The sequence below is a fragment of the Perca flavescens genome, chromosome 9, assembly GCF_004354835.1.
Source record: "Perca flavescens isolate YP-PL-M2 chromosome 9, PFLA_1.0, whole genome shotgun sequence".
Lineage (NCBI taxonomy): Eukaryota > Metazoa > Chordata > Actinopteri > Perciformes > Percidae > Perca > Perca flavescens.
In genome coordinates, this window is record NC_041339.1 from 31106842 (window position 1) to 31126725 (window position 19884).

The following is a 19884-nucleotide window of genomic DNA, read 5'->3' on the forward strand; positions in this document are numbered from 1 at the left end:
CCTGAAATCTGACATGCTTACCATTCTGTTGTAAAGATGACTCACTGTTCAGTAACAGGATAAAAAAGCCAAAAGAAGGTGAAAAAGAGTCTCATTGTGAAGATCCAGGAATCTCTGTATTTAGGAACTCCACTCTTTGGAGGCTGAGGTAATGTTTTTCCTCTTAGAGTTATTCAGATTGAAGTCTGTCTGTGCAGAAGAAATGGCGTTTGCAGTGAAACAGTCTCTCACACGCACGCTGCCACGCACACTTTACACGCACACACGGACACTTTGCCACACACACACACACACACACACATTTACACAATTTCCAAAAAGGAATGAGATTAGAAATGTAAATAAATCCAAACAGTATTTTTGCAATATTTGTTTAACTAGGGACTGTTTGTTATTTATTTAAGGGTCTACCAGAGGAGTTTTGGGACCTTAGTCCAAAAATAGACATGACCCTCCCTCGCCAGTAATAATTTTTTCTATGACCCTCCAAAACAATTTGGATAAAGGTATGACCCTCCCCCAACAATTTATCAATACCTTTTGTACTGGTTTGAGCTTGGCTTAAAAATATATATAGATTCCCATTGTTTTTACAGCCATGCCATACATGATTTAACCTCTGCATTCTCATCTGATGCATCCCACTCCTCTGTTATGGTGTGGTGGTCATTTCAGTAGATTTACTAACTAACATTGTTGTGGAAACACAATAAGCATGGAAAGTAAATGCACACTTCCTGCATTACTGCATTACTTCACTCGTCACTAGGCTTCTCCCTTCGCCGTTTAAACAGAGTGGAATAAACGTAAGTCCAAATCTACACAAAACCTGCAATCAATTAGTAGCTGACATCAAATGTGGCATTTAGGAAACCTTTACTGCAACCTTGGCACGGTAAGATGTCCAGACTAGCAACAGTCATTTGCGTTTTTCGTCCTGCTGCTCCCAAAGTCAGCCAGGAAATATTTTTTTACTAAAGCAGTATATGAAAGAGATGTATTACCTACCACCATTTAGTTGTTTTGTGTTATTTAAGATATTTATAAAATATCTGGTCATGCCATAAGTAATTATTAAACAATGCAGTTATCCATTTCAGCCACCAGGGGCAGCTCCCCCTGCCCCAGCAAACTTATGGGTCAGACCCATCTGGTAGCGAAGGAGGTTGGGTGACTCCCCCCCACCCCCGTCTGGACTGAAAAATGTTGGATGACACTCCCTCAACAAAGAATAAAAAGACATGACCCTCCCTATTTTTCCTCCAGTGGTCCATTCCATAAATACGAATGGTCCCTTAGTAATACATTAATGTCAGCTTTCAGACATGGATTTACTTACAGAGCATGCATGCTTATAAAATGGAAAATAATATTTTTGTTCTATAAGACTTTGTTAGAAACCAACACGCTATCATTAAAGGGTGATAGAATGCAAAAACGATTTTACCTTCTCATAGTTGAAAAACAACAGTTTGGTGGGTAAATAGGACATACATAGAACCTCAAAATCCCATTGACACCTCTTTCCTCTGCAAATCTCACAATTTGAAACTGCTGCTGAAAATGGGTGAATCTCAACAAAGCTATAAATTGACCTCAACTCCTCAACTCCTAGTCGTTGTCACGCCCTAACATTTGCATAAGCTACACCACTGACCTGATGTCAGCTTAGTCTTCTGAATCTTGGTCACGCAGATCTCTGATATTACATCACTAAATTTGTATGTTCAGATGTAAATTGTAATATGTAGAGCTCAAATATGGGCTGTTTTTAAAAACGTATGGCTAATTGCTAATTTGGTAAGACAGTGTCGGACTTAAAGAGCTCCACAATCTGCCGTGACAGCATGCGGCTGCTGGCGGGTTTGATGCCTTCCCGGTCGGCCTCTCCCCATTCACAGACCAGCTGAGCTGGAGCTCCTTAAGGAACAGTGTGAAATACCCTATAATCATTCTATCACCCTTTAAAGACACACCAAACAACACTGTAAATCTTGGTGTAGTCATGGACTCAAACCTACAGTTTAACATCCATATTAAGATGAGATACAAAAAATCAGCCTAGTATCACCTTACAGTAAGACTATATTAAACATTAAAGGACCTATGTCTCAGATTTATGAAAACTTGTCCATTCCATCTTTAACAAGCTGGACTACTGTAGTTTTGTTTTTAAATGTCTCTCTTAGAAGTCCTCTAAAGACCAGGAGAGATCACATCACTCCAGTTCTCAGATATTTTAACTGGCTTCCCGTTTGTGAAATAAGTTATTTTAAAATACTACTGTTGATTTATAAAGCACTGAGTGCTTTAGGGCCAAAATACATTTCTTCTCTATATTATTAGAACTGTTACAGATAACAGCACTTGAATACACAACAATACAATATTTTTTCCTCTGGTTAATCATTCACATGTTTGTCCAGACAGCTCATGTAACTTCCAGTCAACTGAAGCTTTTACTGGCAAGAGGATAGGGTCATCCCACCATCAGAACACCCCACAATCAATGGGTGGCTCAGTGGCTCTTCCCCTGATCTCAGGTTCAACTATATGGGCTTAATATGGGCTTTTGGTCATGGCTCTATTTGAATGCACTACTATGTTTTTTCTCATTATATCAGTATTTATCATGCAGGATATAATGTACACATTTTGTTAATGGGAGGAATGACTTTAAAAGCACACTGCATACATACTAGTGGGGGAAAAACACATATCCTTACCAATGCAACATGTCCATTACAATTAAATCCTGCAGCTGAAATCATCGAGGTGGAGCTATTTTGATCTACTTTATGTTGGTAGTTTAATTCAATTTTTACAAACCTAGGGTGGGACCCCTCTACAGTCCCACAAGATAATGCTGAGGGTTGTATAATGAAGAAAAAAAACTAAAGAATTAGTATAGAGAATTTCACTTCTATACGCTTTAAAGAGTGTTTGGAAGGTAACCATCTAAGAAGTTTAGAAGAGAAAGTTCTCCAAAATGAGACAAGGAAGCCTCAACTAGACTGCTTTTTTTATACGGTGCCACCAGAGAAAAAAAAGGTTGGGTTTAATCTTTAACAATGTGTTGTATTGTATGAGGTTATATCATTTTCTATGTAAAATTATCATCTGAAGAGTAACTAGCTGTTATGGAAATAAGGTATGGAGCTGTTGATATTACAGCAATATTTCCCTCTGAAATGTGGTAGTAGTAGTAGTAGTTGTAGTATTAGTAGTAAAACTGTAAAATAGCATCAAATGGAAATACTTAAGTAAAGTACAAGTACCTTCAAACAGTAAATACCTGCTATACTGAATACCTCCTCCATTATTTATTCAAATGTTTTATTATGAGTATGAAAAATAAATCCTTAAAATCGAATGTAGTTAAAGGGATACTTCACCGATTTAGCATTTAGCTTTGTATCAGCAGAAACACGGTAGTATTTTTGAATGACCGGGCTTCCTCCTTCATGTCCCCTGAGACTAGAGAGATCTCTGTATTGTGGTCTGGAAAAATCTTCCGATGACGTAAAATGGCGATTTTGCGTCATCTGAAGATTTTTTTTTTATCAGAAACAATGGACTACAGCCAGTAGTAGGAGCTACTTCCGCAATTTTCAACGCCCATAGGGGTTTGGACCGTCGTCTTTCACGAGGCTTGCCGAAGCAAAACGGCGTCAGCCATCTTGAACTTCGCTAAACAGTACCTACCTACTACCGCACATGTGTACCACCAGGATACATTGGTACAGATCGGAGAAATGCAGGATGCTTTATTACAGGCGGAATACTTCGACACAACACGCCAAGCTTCTCCCGCCTGCTATGGAGACCAGCGGTGTTGCTCGATGCCTCTGGCTGGTAACGGACATCATCAGCAGGGAACGTTGAAGCAGTATGCCGGTGGAAAGCTAACGCTAGCCGACCACCTGTTCCATCAGACCCTCCACCAGACCAGCGGGCGCCTGTGGATTGTTGTCGGTGCGGCAGGCGAGGGGGCGGGGTGGAAGTGGAAGCTGGATGCCCGGTCAGGACTGCTAGCCTGGCTAAGGAAACTACCACACACACCCGCCACTGCAGAGACTCATATTCACCAACGACAGCACACAAAATGGATATATATGCTACAAATACACATGGAACTGCTGCGTGATGATTATTACGGGAGCCTGGCTGAACACACTCACTCATCCCAGACGGCAGTTAGCAGCTAAGAGGGTAGGTGAATTCAAACAATGACTAAGTTGCTAAATGCATCTTGTTGTCATGTAAGGGCCCTGTTCATGTTGCACAGACATTTAATTTGCGTTTTTGTGTCTGTTAAGAGGCACAAAAGGCACTCTTTATCTTATGCCCCCATAATTGCCGCTTTAGCTGAGTGGGAGCTCTCGGCATTAGCTGCAGCAGCTCCGTGTTGCTAGCACCGATTCGCTCTCGTTTTTTTGCTATCGGCAGTACTCATATACATATAGCAATCAAGATTAACGGAAAACTTGCCCGGAGTTCTCCTTTAACCAAATGCTTTAATAAAACAATACATATAAAGTTTTATTAAGAGTATGAAAAATAAATCCTCTAAATGCAAATGTTGTGCTTAACAGCATTGCAGGCCTGACTAATACATACAAACATTAACCAAAGGCTTTAATAAAACAATATATATGAAGAAGAAAACATGAGAACATGTATGTTTTATTAAAACTGTCTCAGTTGACAGAGCAGAAGTAGGTACAGAAGATCAGTTAATAACTGTACTTCCTGTTAATTGTTTACATGTTTGTCCAGCCAGATCATGTTTATCACATCCAGTTAACTAAAAACCTTTACTGACAAGTGGGCAGGTTCACCACACCGTCAATACACTGCTGACGCATGGACAATGTGCCGGTATCTCTTCCTTTAGTACAAGTGAACTCGATAAAATCATTATGGGATAAATAAAGCTTATCGTCATGAGTATATCTGAAGGCAATATTATATCTGTTCATGAGCTCTTTGTCCACAGTACAGGGTTCTGCAAGAGATAACAGATAAACAGAACTTTAATAATGGGAAATTACTGCACATCATACTCCATGTATAATGATTAAATATCTTGGATAAAAAAAATATATTTAGAGTTAACAACTGAATATCAGTAATATTAATAGTAAAAATAGCAAAATTAAACCTTTTTAGATAGGTTAGGAACCTCATATTACCTAAAAGAAATGCAGATATTGCACTCTTCCTCTAAACAAGGAAGACACAGTATCTACAAACCAAATGTGTACTTTCACCTCGCTTGTCCTATTTTAAAGGAAAATTATTATTTAGATAATTTACAGTCCATAGTTTTAGGGATCAGATGTATTTCTGTTTTATTTAAAGTGTATTAAAATAATAATAATCTACAATTTAAATATCTGATTTATAAGTTGTTTACTCATATCACGTCACATGAATTTTACTAGAGTCAGAAGTTGAGATGTTAGTCTACTGTTCCTGCTAATTTGCTAAGATAATGGACTTTACCTGTTTTTGTCTGCATCATGATTACGTTCATTAGCTGCCAAATGTATTTATTGACATGGAATAACATACTTAAAATGTTTCTTCCAAAGGGCTATTTTTCAATTAGGATTAACAGCCGAGGGAAATTTGTAAGTACATTTTGCTTTAGCTTAGGCTAGTCAGGGATATCTCACCAACTAGCTTTGACTTGATATATACATATATATATTTAGCAGATAATAATTAATTTTTACCAAACATGCAGTAACTGCATTTTGGCTTTGTAGGTCAGTGTTCAGCTCTACTGTTAGTATAATTTAAGACTCATTGTTGCCTGTTAATTATTATTTACTTCTTGTCTATTTTCATTATGTATTGTTTTTAAATCAAGTGGCTACATGCAAACACCAGAAACCAAAAATAGTTTTACACAATGTATGCAAAATGCAAAATGCAACATGAAAAATGTGAAAGACGTTGTAACTTACTGAGGCATTTCATCTGTCCAATCCATTCACCATTGATGCAGGTTGTGTTAGGCCCACCCTCCATGGTGTAGTAATTTTGACACAAGAATTCAACCCTTTCTTGATGGCTGTAATTAGTTTTCACGGTGTACTTGATGTCTCCATCTGTGAGAGGTGGTGGACTCCCACAGCCTACAATCTCTAAAAATATATATTGGTACAAATAATTTAGACGTTGAGGTATTATATTGTGGCACAGTTTAAAAGGTTTCACATATAGTGGCACACCTTTTATGAGTGAGGGCTGCGGAAAATGTTTACATCACACAATATTTTGCAGTCAAAAATGTCAACCTAAAAATAAATACAAATCAGTAAATCAGTCAGAAAAACAGTTTTCCCCTAAATATTCTATTATCTTCTGTAGGCCTACTGAAGAAGGATGGGATTCTAGAACTGAAGACATATATATATTTATATATATATATATATATATATATATATATATATATATATATATATATATATAAATATACATTTACATGAGATATACCTTTAAATTTGAAATATATTTAGTTATAAGCCTTATGGTCTTAATTTAGTAAGTTTTTTCCCTGTTCAGTGATTCCCAGACCCCCTGTTGAAGATCCCTGCCCTAGGGCAATAAAGAGAAATTAGCAATGCATTGTTGAAGTCCAGACAACACGTCGTCATTACATTTGGCCTCAGCCCACCAGCCTTTGTTTATGAAAAGCTTATAACCTTTTATGAAACTTTTTGGAAGGGTGTAACACGGGGCAAAGAAGAATACAACACATGTTGGAGCAGATCTAAATCACAGGGTAGATACACAAATAATTTTTCACTTTAGTTAAAACATACAAACTTACACCATATGTAGCCTTAAAACTGTATTTGTTGTAGTTGTATGTTACCTGTACAGCTCTCAATCCCAGTCCAACCACTTTTGCACGTTGCATGCATATTGGACTTCTCATTGTGGCTGTAACTTTCAAAGTCACCCTTCAGGTGTTCAGATAGTTTGAAAAACATAACTTTGGAACAAAAAACGCTGTTGTTTAGAAAACTCAAAATTAGAGATTATTTGAGACTTTTACTCAGTGATTGATTTCCCAATAATCTGATTCACAAAATACATTATATTTGGGTTGTAAGCATGAAAACATGTATTGTATACTGGATTTGGGATTGACTGGGAGAATAAGTTTGACAGGTATGGCTGAGATGGTAATTCCTTAAAATCAATAAATTGAATGCATTTAAAAAGCAGTAAAGCAATAACAAAATGTGCCAACACTGAGTTTGTTGTCCTGAACGTCCTTACCTGTACACGTTGGACTCCCGATCCAACCATCTCCTCTACAGGTTAGAGTGAATTCTCCTCCTTGATAACCATCCCTGCAGCGATAACCGACCTGTTCATTGTAGCGGTATGTCTGCTTGTTATTGAGAACAATATTTGCCTCTCGCAAATTCTTTCTGTTGCATGTTATTTCTAAAAACAAAACAAAACAAACATGTACACATCAAGTGTGTTCTTACGTCAAAACTAATCAGAGCTAACAAGCTGTGCTTTTAAAACAGATTCATATCAGTTTTAAATTTGGATTAGTTTGGTATTCAGTGGATTAGTAAAATAAGATTGGTTAGAAGAAAATCCGAAGCTTGCAAAACTCAAAACCTTTTTACTTTTTTATTTTACTGTTACTGCTGTTGTTTAGAAACCTCAAAATGACAGATTATGTGTGACTATTACTCAGTGATTCATTTCCTAATAATGTCTTTAACAAAATTCATTATATAGTGGTGTAAGCATGACTGTACTAGATTTGGGATTGACTGGGAGAATAAATTTGACAGGTTTGGCTGAGATGGTAATTTCTCAAAATCAATAAATTGCATGCATGTGTAAACAAAAAAGCAATAACAAATGTTATTAAATGTTGCATGTGTGGTATCTGGCCCTATAAGTTTAAAGTCTGTATAAAAGCTCAAATATGCGGAGTCATCAGGAGCACTGTGGCAGCGCAGTGGGTAATGATTTAGCTCTCAGTGGAGTGATTTTTGCTGGGATGTTTTGAGTGGAGATCAGTGATTGGTGGCTGACGGGGTTCAAGGGACTGTATGTTAGTTTTGGTACCCCTTCAATGGTCTTTTACCTTTACTTTCCAAACTAACATGTTCCTATGTTATCTAACATGTTACTTAAACATATCCAATATAAGCTATGTTTTTTTAGAGCAAGAGGGAGAGCGACCATTTTGGAAGATCAGGTCTGTTGTCTCTCCGAGCTCTGAAGGGCTCTTAATTGATGCTGAATTCTTTGATGTAATAAACTTTTATAATCAAGAAGAGTGTCAGAGGATTTCCTCCTCCACACATCTTCCCACAGTCCTTCCAGAAAAACATGATTATACGATCGCATAACTCAATGCATAATCAGCCAAAGTCTGCATAAATTGCCGGTTTCCGCACAAAATATGCGTGGCTTGCATGATTTCATAATCCCCGCATTTTCGTTGCAAAAAAGTCCCATATATCTTAGCAGAAAGTTGAAAAATGTTGCCTTTACTTCACACAAGAGCAGCCATTTTCCCCTGTTGCCTTGGGAACGTTATGAAGTGACGTTATGAAGTGACGTAATTACGCGACGTGAACATCATCGAAAAGTAGGGTGTTGGGGGAATCACTTTTTTTTAAATTTTTCATCAAACCGTAGTTTTTGCAAGTTCCTGCAATTTCAGCGCATAAAATTGCATAAATATCCCGCATATTCCATCGCATTTTTTAAGAAAAGGTGCCGCATAATCAAGGATTTTTGCCCGCAACAATTACAAAAAAATTTCTGGAAGGACTGAAGTAGTCTTTCATACTGCTGCTTTTGTTTTTAAGTAAAAACGTGACAGAAAGGATATCCTGGAGGCAGATATTATCAGAGAATACAAGCAGACATACCGCTACAATGAACAGGTCCGTTATGGCTGCAAAGATTGTTATCAAGGAGAATTCACTCTAACCTGTAGAGAAAATGGTTGGATCGGGAATCCAAGGTGTACAGGTAAGGACGTTCAGGACAACAAAGTCAGTGTTGGCACATGTGCTGTATCTTGAGTTGCGATGACATGTATTTCACACTTGTTAGTACACATAAAAACATAGTTCTAGAAATAGCGATGTGGGGAGTATGGACTTGTAAGCAAAGACATCAAGAGATTGACAGCGTGTGACAGAGTGCAAAAAGGCCAGAATAATAATGATCTGCTGACTATTCTGGGGCTATATTTTGAAAATAATATGGGCACCTGCTTCTTTTTGAATGTGATCACCAACAGTTATTTCTGTATTTATGTTGTGGGGTGAGGGGTGTGTATGGGAGTGAACGTGAAGTAGCCTTGTAGTGAAGCGGTGTGGAGTACTACGCAACATAATACAGTATTTGCAGATTTATTTCCTCTGCAATGAGCACCATGGTACCAGGACAGATAAATAATGAAGTGACTGAAATGGAAAAAGGGACTTTTATTTCCTGATTTAGTTACAGAGTTTAGTTCCTGGGACTTTTCTAGTGAAAAATAGCCATTAGAGTAGAAATATTAATCCTAACTGGACCAAAAGCTTCTTCTTCACTTTCACAAATATGGATACCAACATTAACAATCATAAATGCAAGATTCATTTTAAAATACCTTGACAGAGTGGATTTGGTGTCCATCCATCTCTGGTGCATGTGGCCCAGGTAGCATCATCTGTGCTCTTGAAGCCTGTCTCACAACTATAGCTTATAGTCTCACCCATTTTTGATTGAAGATGTCCCCAGTATCTGACACCCCAGTAATCCACATGTTGCGGTCTTCGATTGCTGCATACGACCTCTAGAATAAGAGACAGACTTGTGTATCTTCAGTAAAGATTGATAATCATCATCACAGGTTAATAAACCATACACACACAGTAGAGAACAACAATCTCACAGTCTGTCTATGGTTGTACCTGTGCATACTGGTCTGATAGTCCACTCTCCTTTTTCATTGCATGTAGTTACTGCTGATTGCTGATTGTCAGAAATGCCGTACTTCTCTCCACAAATGACTCTCAGGGTCTCACCAGGTAAAAACACATTTTGGAAGATTCATACCTGGTTCCTTCAATTGCGGTTTCAGTCTACATTTTATTGCTGCATTTGTTGGGAAATGAAGCACATCATCTGTTAGCACCAATTTCCACTGGTCAGTGTGATATAACCAATAAATTGTATTAATCAGTTTATACTTACGTTCACACGCAGGTGTGTGGGGTCCACTCGGCTCTTATTCCTACTTTTGTGCATTTTGAGGGTCTGTCTTCAGTGGGTTTATATCCAACATTACACCTAAAGTCCAGGACATCATGTTCTTTGTACTCTCGGATATTGTGATCAGGCACATAACCATTTTCTATCGGAGGTACTGCACATTTAATCTCTGTTGAACAATACACACAAGCATTAATATTATTACCATTTTTCATATTAAAGGCAAATTATCAGTACTGATGAACTTCATTTGGGAGTAAAATGATGTGCCTATTTTGAACATTCAGAAGTAATTTTTGAAGATTTTGCCAAATCCTGATGGAAGAACAGGCAAACATTTTTCTTTTCCAAAAAGCTTTAAATGCAGTGGTTTGTTTTTTTTTCAAGCAAAAATATACCGTCCAGTTCGTCAACTACTGACGCTTATAGTGGCATCAACAGAAACTTCTGCATCAGCTGCAGCCATTAACTCTGTTGGTTGACATGATGTTAGACTACATCCGGGTGTCAAACTCATTTTCACTAAGGGCCACACTGGAAAAAAGAGAATCAAATCAAGGGCCAGACATGTAAAGGTTATTGACTTGCTTTTGTTGTAAAATATCTTTGACTGTATTACTGCATGTCGCTTTTTTTGACATCGCTGTAGCTCTGTAGTCATTTTTGCATGTTTTTTTCCCGACTTCTTTATGGCTTTCTCAGATTTAAATTGTCGCATTTTTTTTGACATTTTTGTCGCATTTTTCCGACATTTTTTATGCTTTTTTGTTGCATTTTTGTCGACATAAAGCCCTACAAAAGGCGGCAAAAATGTTCGTTAGCCATCATAGAATTTAGCAAATCAAGCAAAAACAATTATCTTTTCTTTTTTCTTACAACAATGTTTCTGCCTAATAATGAAGGGATTTCTGAGTCTCAAAGTCGGCAAATCTGCCAAATTCTGCTTGGAGTGTCGCGTAACTAAAGTTAAAAAAAACACATTCCCGTGTTTTTGGTTTTGGCGCACAACTAGGTGGGCCAAAATCGATTGTGAACCTAAATTGATATGCGGGCCGGATCATAATCTGCAAGGGGCCGGATTTGGCCCGAGGGCCTTGAGTTTGACATGTGTGGACTACATTGTGGTCATGACGTGGTTAGTGCTTGTGTTTGGTTTTAATAAGTAGTTGCCAGGTGATTGGTTGCTATGGTGTTTTTTGCATGTATGCATGCACCTATGCATTTTGGAGGTTGGCCACTCCACTCTCCATTTTCATTACAATACAACTCCGCTGACGCAGGATCTGACAGGATGTAACTGTTGGACTTGCAGCTGAACCGAACTACATTGCCATAGGTTGCTTCCTCTGGGTCCCCATTCACCTGGACATTACTGTCCACATGAATCACTGGGCACTGTTGGGCTGGAAGGAAAAATATGATAAAAAATAAATAAATTGGATAACAAAAAAATTTCAAATGTATCAACCTATGCCTAGCAGGTAGAACACGTTATCAAAACACAATGTACCAGGTAGCTAGAAATGATGCCACACAGTGGCACAAAAAGTGGGTATGCGCTATAGACTATGCAGCGCATAGGGGCGCAGCACCATGGGGGCGCCAAAGCGATGGTAAAAAAATAAAATAAATAAGATTTAAAAATTATTTTTTATATCTACCTGCTGTTGTGCGTTTTTAAATCATTTCTGCATTTCCTCAATGTTACATAACATTGTAGAGGACTAGATATATAGATATATAGATATATATCTATGCAAGACCCGGACTATTAAAGGGCGGGTCTTGCCGTGGCCATAGTAGGATTCGTAATATTGCGAGCAGGGGCGCCGTGAGCGCTGAGAGAGCAGGTACAGTAGTGAGTTGTCGTCTATGGAAAAAGATGGATAAAGCAAAAAAGCTGTCGGGGGCTAAAAATATAAAAAGAAAGAGGGAAAAGGAGATAGCATGTCAATGGATGCAACAGCAGTTAAGTAAGTGGATAGTGAAAGGCAACAGGTAGGATTTAAAGTGTGACGTGTATAAAGTACTAGAGACCCATACTTGAGTAAAAGTACAAGTGCTCTATCAAAAAAGTGACTTGAGTAGAAGTAGAAGTGCTCTTTAAGCACAATACTTAAGTAGAAGTACTAAAGTACTCAACATTTTTGTACTTAAGGATTGCAAGTATTTTATTTTAAAATTTACTACTCAAGTACTGAAAGTAAAAGTACAAGTATTATAGTGTTATTTAGTTATTAAAGAAAGCAGTCAAAAGTTTGAATATCATATTGTTTATGTTATGTCAAATGTTTAGCCTAAGGCTGTAGCCAAAGGAATTAATATATATATATATATATATATATATATATATATATATATATTAAAAATAACAAATATTAACTAATACTGAAATAAAATGTACAATTATCACACTGTGCAAGTAAAATGAACATCCTCTCCAGCACATTAACGATTAAAGCCCCAAAATACGTATCACACACAAGCTAGTAACGTGTGATGAACAGTGAAAAGTTAGCAAGCTAGCAACATCCAGATAAACTAGCAGCTTCACATCACAGGGTCAAACGGTTAACATCCAGGACTCACTGCAGACTCAAACAACTCAGGAATAGATTCATCTGCTGCAACAATAGCTAAATAGAAAGAGTACAAACTTACATCGTCTCTGACTTCGAACGGGCAACCGTAATGAAATGAAACACGACACGATCTCACGGATTTCTTACTTCTTACGTAATTAGCGTTTACGACTAACGTAGCCGTAACTACACACACTGTAGCCATAACTACACACACTGTAACCTACACAGTCTCCGTAGCGTGAGGAATTCACAACAGTAACAATTAACGATGCAGCACATAAAAAATGTATCGGAGTAAAAGTATTAAACTCATCGAAAATATGTACTCAAGTAAAAGTGGAAATAGGAGAAAAAAATAATACTCCAGTAGAGTACAGATACAGCCTTTTAGTAATTAAGTACAGTAGTGAAGTAGTTCTACTTCGTTACTATACAGCTCTGATTACAGGGTCACATCTCTCTCTCTCTTTAAAAGTCTGTGCTAAGTGGCTCTCCATATTTGTACTTTTTAAACCTGTTCATTGTAGCGGTATCTCCGCTTGTTATTGTAAATAATATCTGCCTCTTGCAAATCCTTTATGTCACATGTTATTTCTAAAAAACAAAACAAAACAAACATGTACACATCAAGTGTGTTCTTACGTCAGCAATATGAAAGACTGCTTTCAAATAGTTAGAAACAAAACATTTGTCATATAAAAAGGCTGGTCTCCAAGAGAAAGAGAAGCCTTTATTGATCCCCAGAGGAGACATTCAGTTGTTGCAGCAGCACAAAGACAGAAATAAATACAGATAAATAGAGATAGTAAAATAAATAAGGAGTTATATACAAGTAGAATAAGAATAGAAGTAAAAATAGAAACTATACAAGAGCAATTAAAGACAAAGTCACAAAGTAAGGTACCTCCCCTTGTCTCATCTCAGATCTTGTAGTGCTCCAGAATGAGCACATTAATATGCAACATTAAAATTAATGAGAGCTAACAAGCTGTGCTTTTAAAACAGATTAATATCAGTTTTAAATGTTGATTAGTTTGGCATTCTGTGAAATAGTAAAATAATAAATAAGATCCTGAAGAAAATTTGTTAGAAGAAAAACAGAAGCTTGCAAACCACAACACTTTTATTTTACTGCTGTTGTTTAGAAAACTCAAAATTACAGATTACGTGTGACTATTACTCAGTGATTCATTTCCCAATAATCTGTGTAACAAAATACATTATATAGTGGTGTAAGCATGAAAAACGGTATCTGGGATTGACTGGGAGAATAAGTTTGACAGGTTTGGCTGAGATGGTAATTCCTCAAAATCACAATCAATTGCATGCATTTCAAAACAATAAAGCAAGAACAAAATGTGCCAACACTGAATTAGTTGTCCTGAACATCCTTACCTGTACACGTTGACCTCCCGATCCAACCATCTCCTCCACAGGTTAGAGTGAATTCTCCTCCTTGGTAACCATCCCTGCAGCGATAACCGACCTGTTCATTGTAGCGGTATCTCTGCTTGTTATTGAGAACAATATTTGCCTCTCGCAAATCCTTTATGTCACATGTTATTTCTAAAAACAAAACAAAACAAACATGTACACATCAAGTGTGTGTTCTTACGTCAGCAGTATGAAAGACTGCTTTCAAATAGTTAGAAACAAAACATTTGTCATATAAAAAGGCTGGTCTCCAAGAGAAAGAGAAGCCTTTATTGATCCCCACAGGAGACATTCAGTTGTTGCAGCAGCACAAAGACAGAAATAAATACAGATAAATAGAGATAGTAAAATAAATAAGGAGTTATATACAAGTAGAATAAGAATAGAAGTAAAAATAGAAACTATACAAAAGCAATTAAAGACAAAGTCACAAAGTAAGGTACCTCCCCTTGTCTCATCTCAGATCTTATAGTGCTCCAGAATGATCACATTAATATACAACATTAAAATTAATGAGAGCTAACAAGCTGTGCTTTTAAAACAGATTATCAGTTTTAAATGTCGATTAGTTTGGCATTCTGTGAAATAGTAAAATAATAAATGAGATCCTCAAGAGAAGAAAAAGAAAAAAAACAGAAGCTTGCAAACCACAACACTTTATTTTCCTGTTACTGCTGTTCAAAATTACAGATTATGTGTGACTATTACTCAGTGATTCATTTCCCAATAATCTCTTTAACAAAATACATTATATAGTGGTGTAAGCATGAAAAATGGTATTTGGGATTAACTGGGAGAATAAGTTTGACAGGTTTGGCTGAGATGGTAATTTCTCAAAATCAAAATCAATGAACTGCATGCATGTAAAAACAGTAAAGCAATAACAAAATGTGCCAACAGTGAATTTGTTGTCCTGAACGTCCTTACCTGTACACCTTGGATTCCCGATCCAACCATTTTCTCTACAGGTTAGAGTGAATTGTCCTCTATAACCCTCCTTACAGCGATAACGGACCGGTTCATTGTAGCGGTATGTCTGCTTGTATTCTCTGATAATATCTGCCTCCGGGATATCCTTTCTGTCACATGTTATTTCTTAAAAAACAAAACAAACAAACATGTACACATCAAGTGTGTTCTTACTGGCAGCAGTATGAAAGACTACTTTTATATTACATTTATTTCACACTCATTAGTACACATAAAAACATAGTTATAGAAATAGTGATGTGGGGAGTATGGACTTGTAAGCAAAGACATCAAGAGATTGACAGCGTGTGACAGAGTGCAAGTAGCAGAAAGGCCAGAATAATAATGATCTGCTGACTATTCTGGGGCTATATTCTGAAAATAATATGGGCACCTGCTTCTTTTTGAATGTGATCACCAACAGTTATTTCTGTATTTATGTTGTGGGGTGAGGGGTGTGTATGGGAGTGAACGTGAAGTAGTCTTGTAGTGAAGCGGTGTGGAGTACTACACAACATAATACAGTATTTGCAGATTTATTTCCTCTGCAATGAGCACCATGGTACCAGGACAGATTAATAATGAAGTGACTGAAATGGAAAAAGAGACTTTTATTTCCTGATTTAGTTACAGAGTTTAGTTCCTGGGACTTTTCTAGTGAAAAACAGCCATTAGAGTAGAAATATTAATCCTAACTGGACCAAAAGCTTCTTCTCCACTTCTACAAATATGGATACCAACATTAACAATCATATATACTATATTAACTTTACAATACCTTGACAGAGTCGATTTGGTGTCCATCCATCTCTGGTGCATGTGGCCCAGGTAGCAAGAGTTGTCCTCTTGAAGCCTGTCTCACAACTATAGCTTATAGTCTCACCCATTTTTGATTGAAGATGTCCCCAGTATCTGACACCCCAGTCTTCCACATGTTGCGGTCTTCGATTGCTGCATACGACCTCTAGAATAAGAGACAGACTTGTGTATCTTCAGTAAAGATTGATAATCATCATCACAGGTTAATGAACCGTACACACACAGTAGAGAACAACAATCTCACAGTCTGTCTATGGTTGTACCTGTGCATACTGGTCTGATAGTCCAATCTCCTTTTTCATTGCATGTAGTTACTGCTGATTGCTGATTGTCAGAAATGCCGTACTTCTCTCCACAAATGACTCTCAGGGTCTCACCAGGTAAAAACACATTTTTGGAAGATTCATACCTGGTTCCTTCAATTGCCGGTTTCAGTCTACATTTTATTGCTGCATTTGTTGGGAAATGAAGCACATCATCTGTTAGCACCAATTTCCACTGGTCAGTGTGATATAACCAATAAATTGTATTAATCAGTTTATACTTACGTTCACACGCAGGGTGGGGGGTCCACTCGGCTCTCATTCCTACTTTTGTGCATTTTGAGGGTCTGTCTTCAGTGGGTTTATATCCAACATTACACCTAAAGTCCAGGACATCATGTTCTTTGTACTCTCGGATATTGTGATCAGGCACATAACCATTTTCTATCGGAGGTACTGCACATTTAATCTCTGTTGAACAATACACACAAGCATTAATATTATTACCAATTTTCATATTAAAGGCAAATTATCAGTACTGATGAACTTCATTTGGGAGTAAAATGATGTGCCTATTTTGAACATTCAGAAGTAATTTTTTGAAGATTTTGCCAAATCCTGATGGAAGAACAGGCAAACATTTTTCTTTTCCAAAAAAAGCTTTAAATGCAGTGGTTTGTTTTTTTTCAAGCAAAAATATACCGTCCAGTTCGTCAACTACTGACGCTATAGTGGCATCAACAGAAACTTCTGCATCAGCTGCAGCCATTAACTCTGTTGGTTGACATGATGTTAGACTACATCCGGGGTGTCAAACTCATTTTCACTAAGGGCCACACTGGAAAAAGAGAATCAAATCAAGGGCCAGACATGTAAAGGTTATTGACTTGCTTTTGTTGTAAAATATCTTTGACTGTATTACTGCATGTCGCTTTTTTGACATCGCTGTAGCTCTGTAGTCATTTTTGCATGTTTTTTTCCCCGACTTCTTTATGGCTTTCTCAGATTTAAATTGTCGCATTTTTTTGACATTTTTGTCGCATTTTCCGACATTTTTTTATGCTTTTTGTTGCATTTTTGTCGACATAAAGCCCTACAAAAGGCGGCAAAAATGTTCGTTAGCCATCATAGAATTTAGCAAATCAAGCAAAAACAATTATCTTTTCTTTTTTCTTACAACAATGTTTCTGCCCTAATAATGAAGGGATTTCTGAGTCTCAAAGTCGGCAAATCTGCCAAATTCTGCTTGGAGTGTCGCGTAACTAAAGTTAAAAAAAACACATTCCGTGTTTTTGGTTTTGTACCACAACTAGGTGGGCCAAAATCGATTGTGAACCTAAATTGATATGCGGGCCGGATCATAATCTGCAAGGGGCGGATTTGGCCCGAGGGCCTTGAGTTTGACATGTGTGGACTACATTGTGGTCATAGCGTGGTTAGTGCTTGTGTTTGGTTTTAATAAGTAGTTGCCAGGTGATTGGTTGCTATGGTGTTTTTTGCATGTATGCATGCACCTATGCATTTTGGAGGTTGGCCACTCCACTCTCCATTTTCATTACAATACAACTCCGCTGACGCAGGATCTGACAGGATGTAACTGTTGGACTTGCAGCTGAACCGAACTACATTGCCATAGGTTGCTTCCTCTGGGTCCCCATTCACCTGGACATTACTGTCCACATGAATCACTGGGACTGTTGGGCTGGAAGGAAAAATATGATAAAAATAAATAAATTGGATAACAAAAAAAATTTCAAATGTATCAACCTATGCCTAGCAGGTAGAACACGTTATCAAAACACAATGTACCAGGTAGCTAGAAATGATGCCACACAGTGGCACAAAAAGTGGGTATGCGCTATAGACTATGCAGCGCATAGGGGCGCAGCACCATGGGGGCGCCAAAGCGATGGTAAAAAAATAAAATAAATAAGATTTAAAAATTATTTTTATATCTACCTGCTGTTGTGCGTTTTTAAATCATTTCTGCATTTCCTCAATGTTACATAACATTGTAGAGGACTAGATATATAGATATATAGATATATATCTATGCAAGACCGGACTATTAAAGGGCGGGTCTTGCCGGGCCATAGTAGGATTCGTAATATTGCGAGCAGGGGCGCCGTGAGCGCTGAGAGAGCAGGTACAGTAGTGAGTTGTCGTCTATGGAAAAAGATGGATAAAGCAAAAAAGCTGTCGGGGGCTAAAAATATAAAAAGAAAGAGGGAAAAGGAGATAGCATGTCAATGGATGCAACAGCAGTTAAGTAAGTGGATAGTGAAAGGCAACAGGTAGGATTTAAAGTGTGACGTGTATAAAGTACTAGAGACCCATACTTGAGTAAAAGTACAAGTGCTCTATCAAAAAAGTGACTTGAGTAGAAGTAGAAGTGCTCTTTAAGCACAATACTTAAGTAGAAGTACTAAAGTACTCAACATTTTTTGTACTTAAGGATTGCAAGTATTTTATTTTAAAATTTACTACTCAAGTACTGAAAGTAAAAGTACAAGTATTATAGTGTTATTTAGTTATTAAAGAAAGCAGTCAAAAGTTTGAATATCATATTGTTTATGTTATGTCAAATGTTTAGCCTAAGGCTGTAGCCAAAGGAATTAATATATATATATATATATATATATATATATATATATATATTAAAAATAACAAATATTAACTAATACTGAAATAAAATGTACAATTATCACACTGTGCAAGTAAAATGAACATCCTCTCCAGCACATTAACGATTAAAGCCCCAAAAATACGTATCACACACAAGCTAGTAACGTGTGATGAACAGTGAAAAGTTAGCAAGCTAGCAACATCCAGATAAACTAGCAGCTTCACATCACAGGGTCAAACGGTTAACATCCAGGACTCACTGCAGACTCAAACAACTCAGGAATAGATTCATCTGCTGCAACAATAGCTAAATAGAAAGAGTACAAACTTACATCGTCTCTGACTTCGAGCGGGCAACCGTAATGAAATGAAACACGACACGATCTCACGGATTTCTTACTTCTTACGTAATTAGCGTACGACTAACGTAGCCGTAACTACACACACTGTAGCCATAACTACACACACTGTAACCTACACAGTCTCCGTAGCGTGAGGAATTCACAACAGTAACAATTAACGATGCAGCACATAAAAATGTATCGGAGTAAAAGTATTAAACTCATCGAAAATATGTACTCAAGTAAAAGTGGAAATAGGAGAAAAAATAATACTCCAGTAGAGTACAGATACAGCCTTTTAGTAATTAAGTACAGTAGTGAAGTAGTTCTACTTGTTACTATACAGCTCTGATTACAGGGTCACATCTCTCTCTCTTTAAAAGTCTGTGCTAAGTGGCTCTCCATATTTGTACTTTTTAAACCTGTTCATTGTAGCGGTATCTCCGCTTGTTATTGTAAATAATATCTGCCTCTTGCAAATCCTTTATGTCACATGTTATTTCTAAAAACAAAACAAAACAAACATGTACACATCAAGTGTGTTCTTACGTCAGCAATATGAAAGACTGCTTTCAAATAGTT

At 37.2% G+C, this 19884-nt stretch overlaps 2 protein-coding genes and 2 long non-coding RNA genes across 6 annotated transcripts in view; all 4 read right to left on the minus strand.

The window, feature by feature from the left end:
* Window positions 1–19884, minus strand: part of LOC114561036 (complement factor H) — a 232826-nt gene that overhangs the window by 167354 nt on the left and 45588 nt on the right. The gene's annotated exons all lie outside the window — the stretch shown is intronic.
* Window positions 1–19884, minus strand: part of LOC114561038 (complement factor H) — a 173613-nt gene that overhangs the window by 127600 nt on the left and 26129 nt on the right. The gene's annotated exons all lie outside the window — the stretch shown is intronic.
* LOC114561049 (uncharacterized) lies at window positions 10308–11556 on the minus strand. Its single transcript, XR_003693301.1, has 2 exons — window positions 11481–11556; window positions 10308–10435 (listed from the first exon to the last, which is right to left on the minus strand). It is a non-coding gene; the product is annotated as an uncharacterized LOC114561049 (long non-coding RNA).
* On the minus strand, window positions 16680–17926 carry LOC114561050 (uncharacterized). The gene is made up of 2 exons (XR_003693302.1): window positions 17851–17926; window positions 16680–16807 (listed from the first exon to the last, which is right to left on the minus strand). It is a non-coding gene; the product is annotated as an uncharacterized LOC114561050 (long non-coding RNA).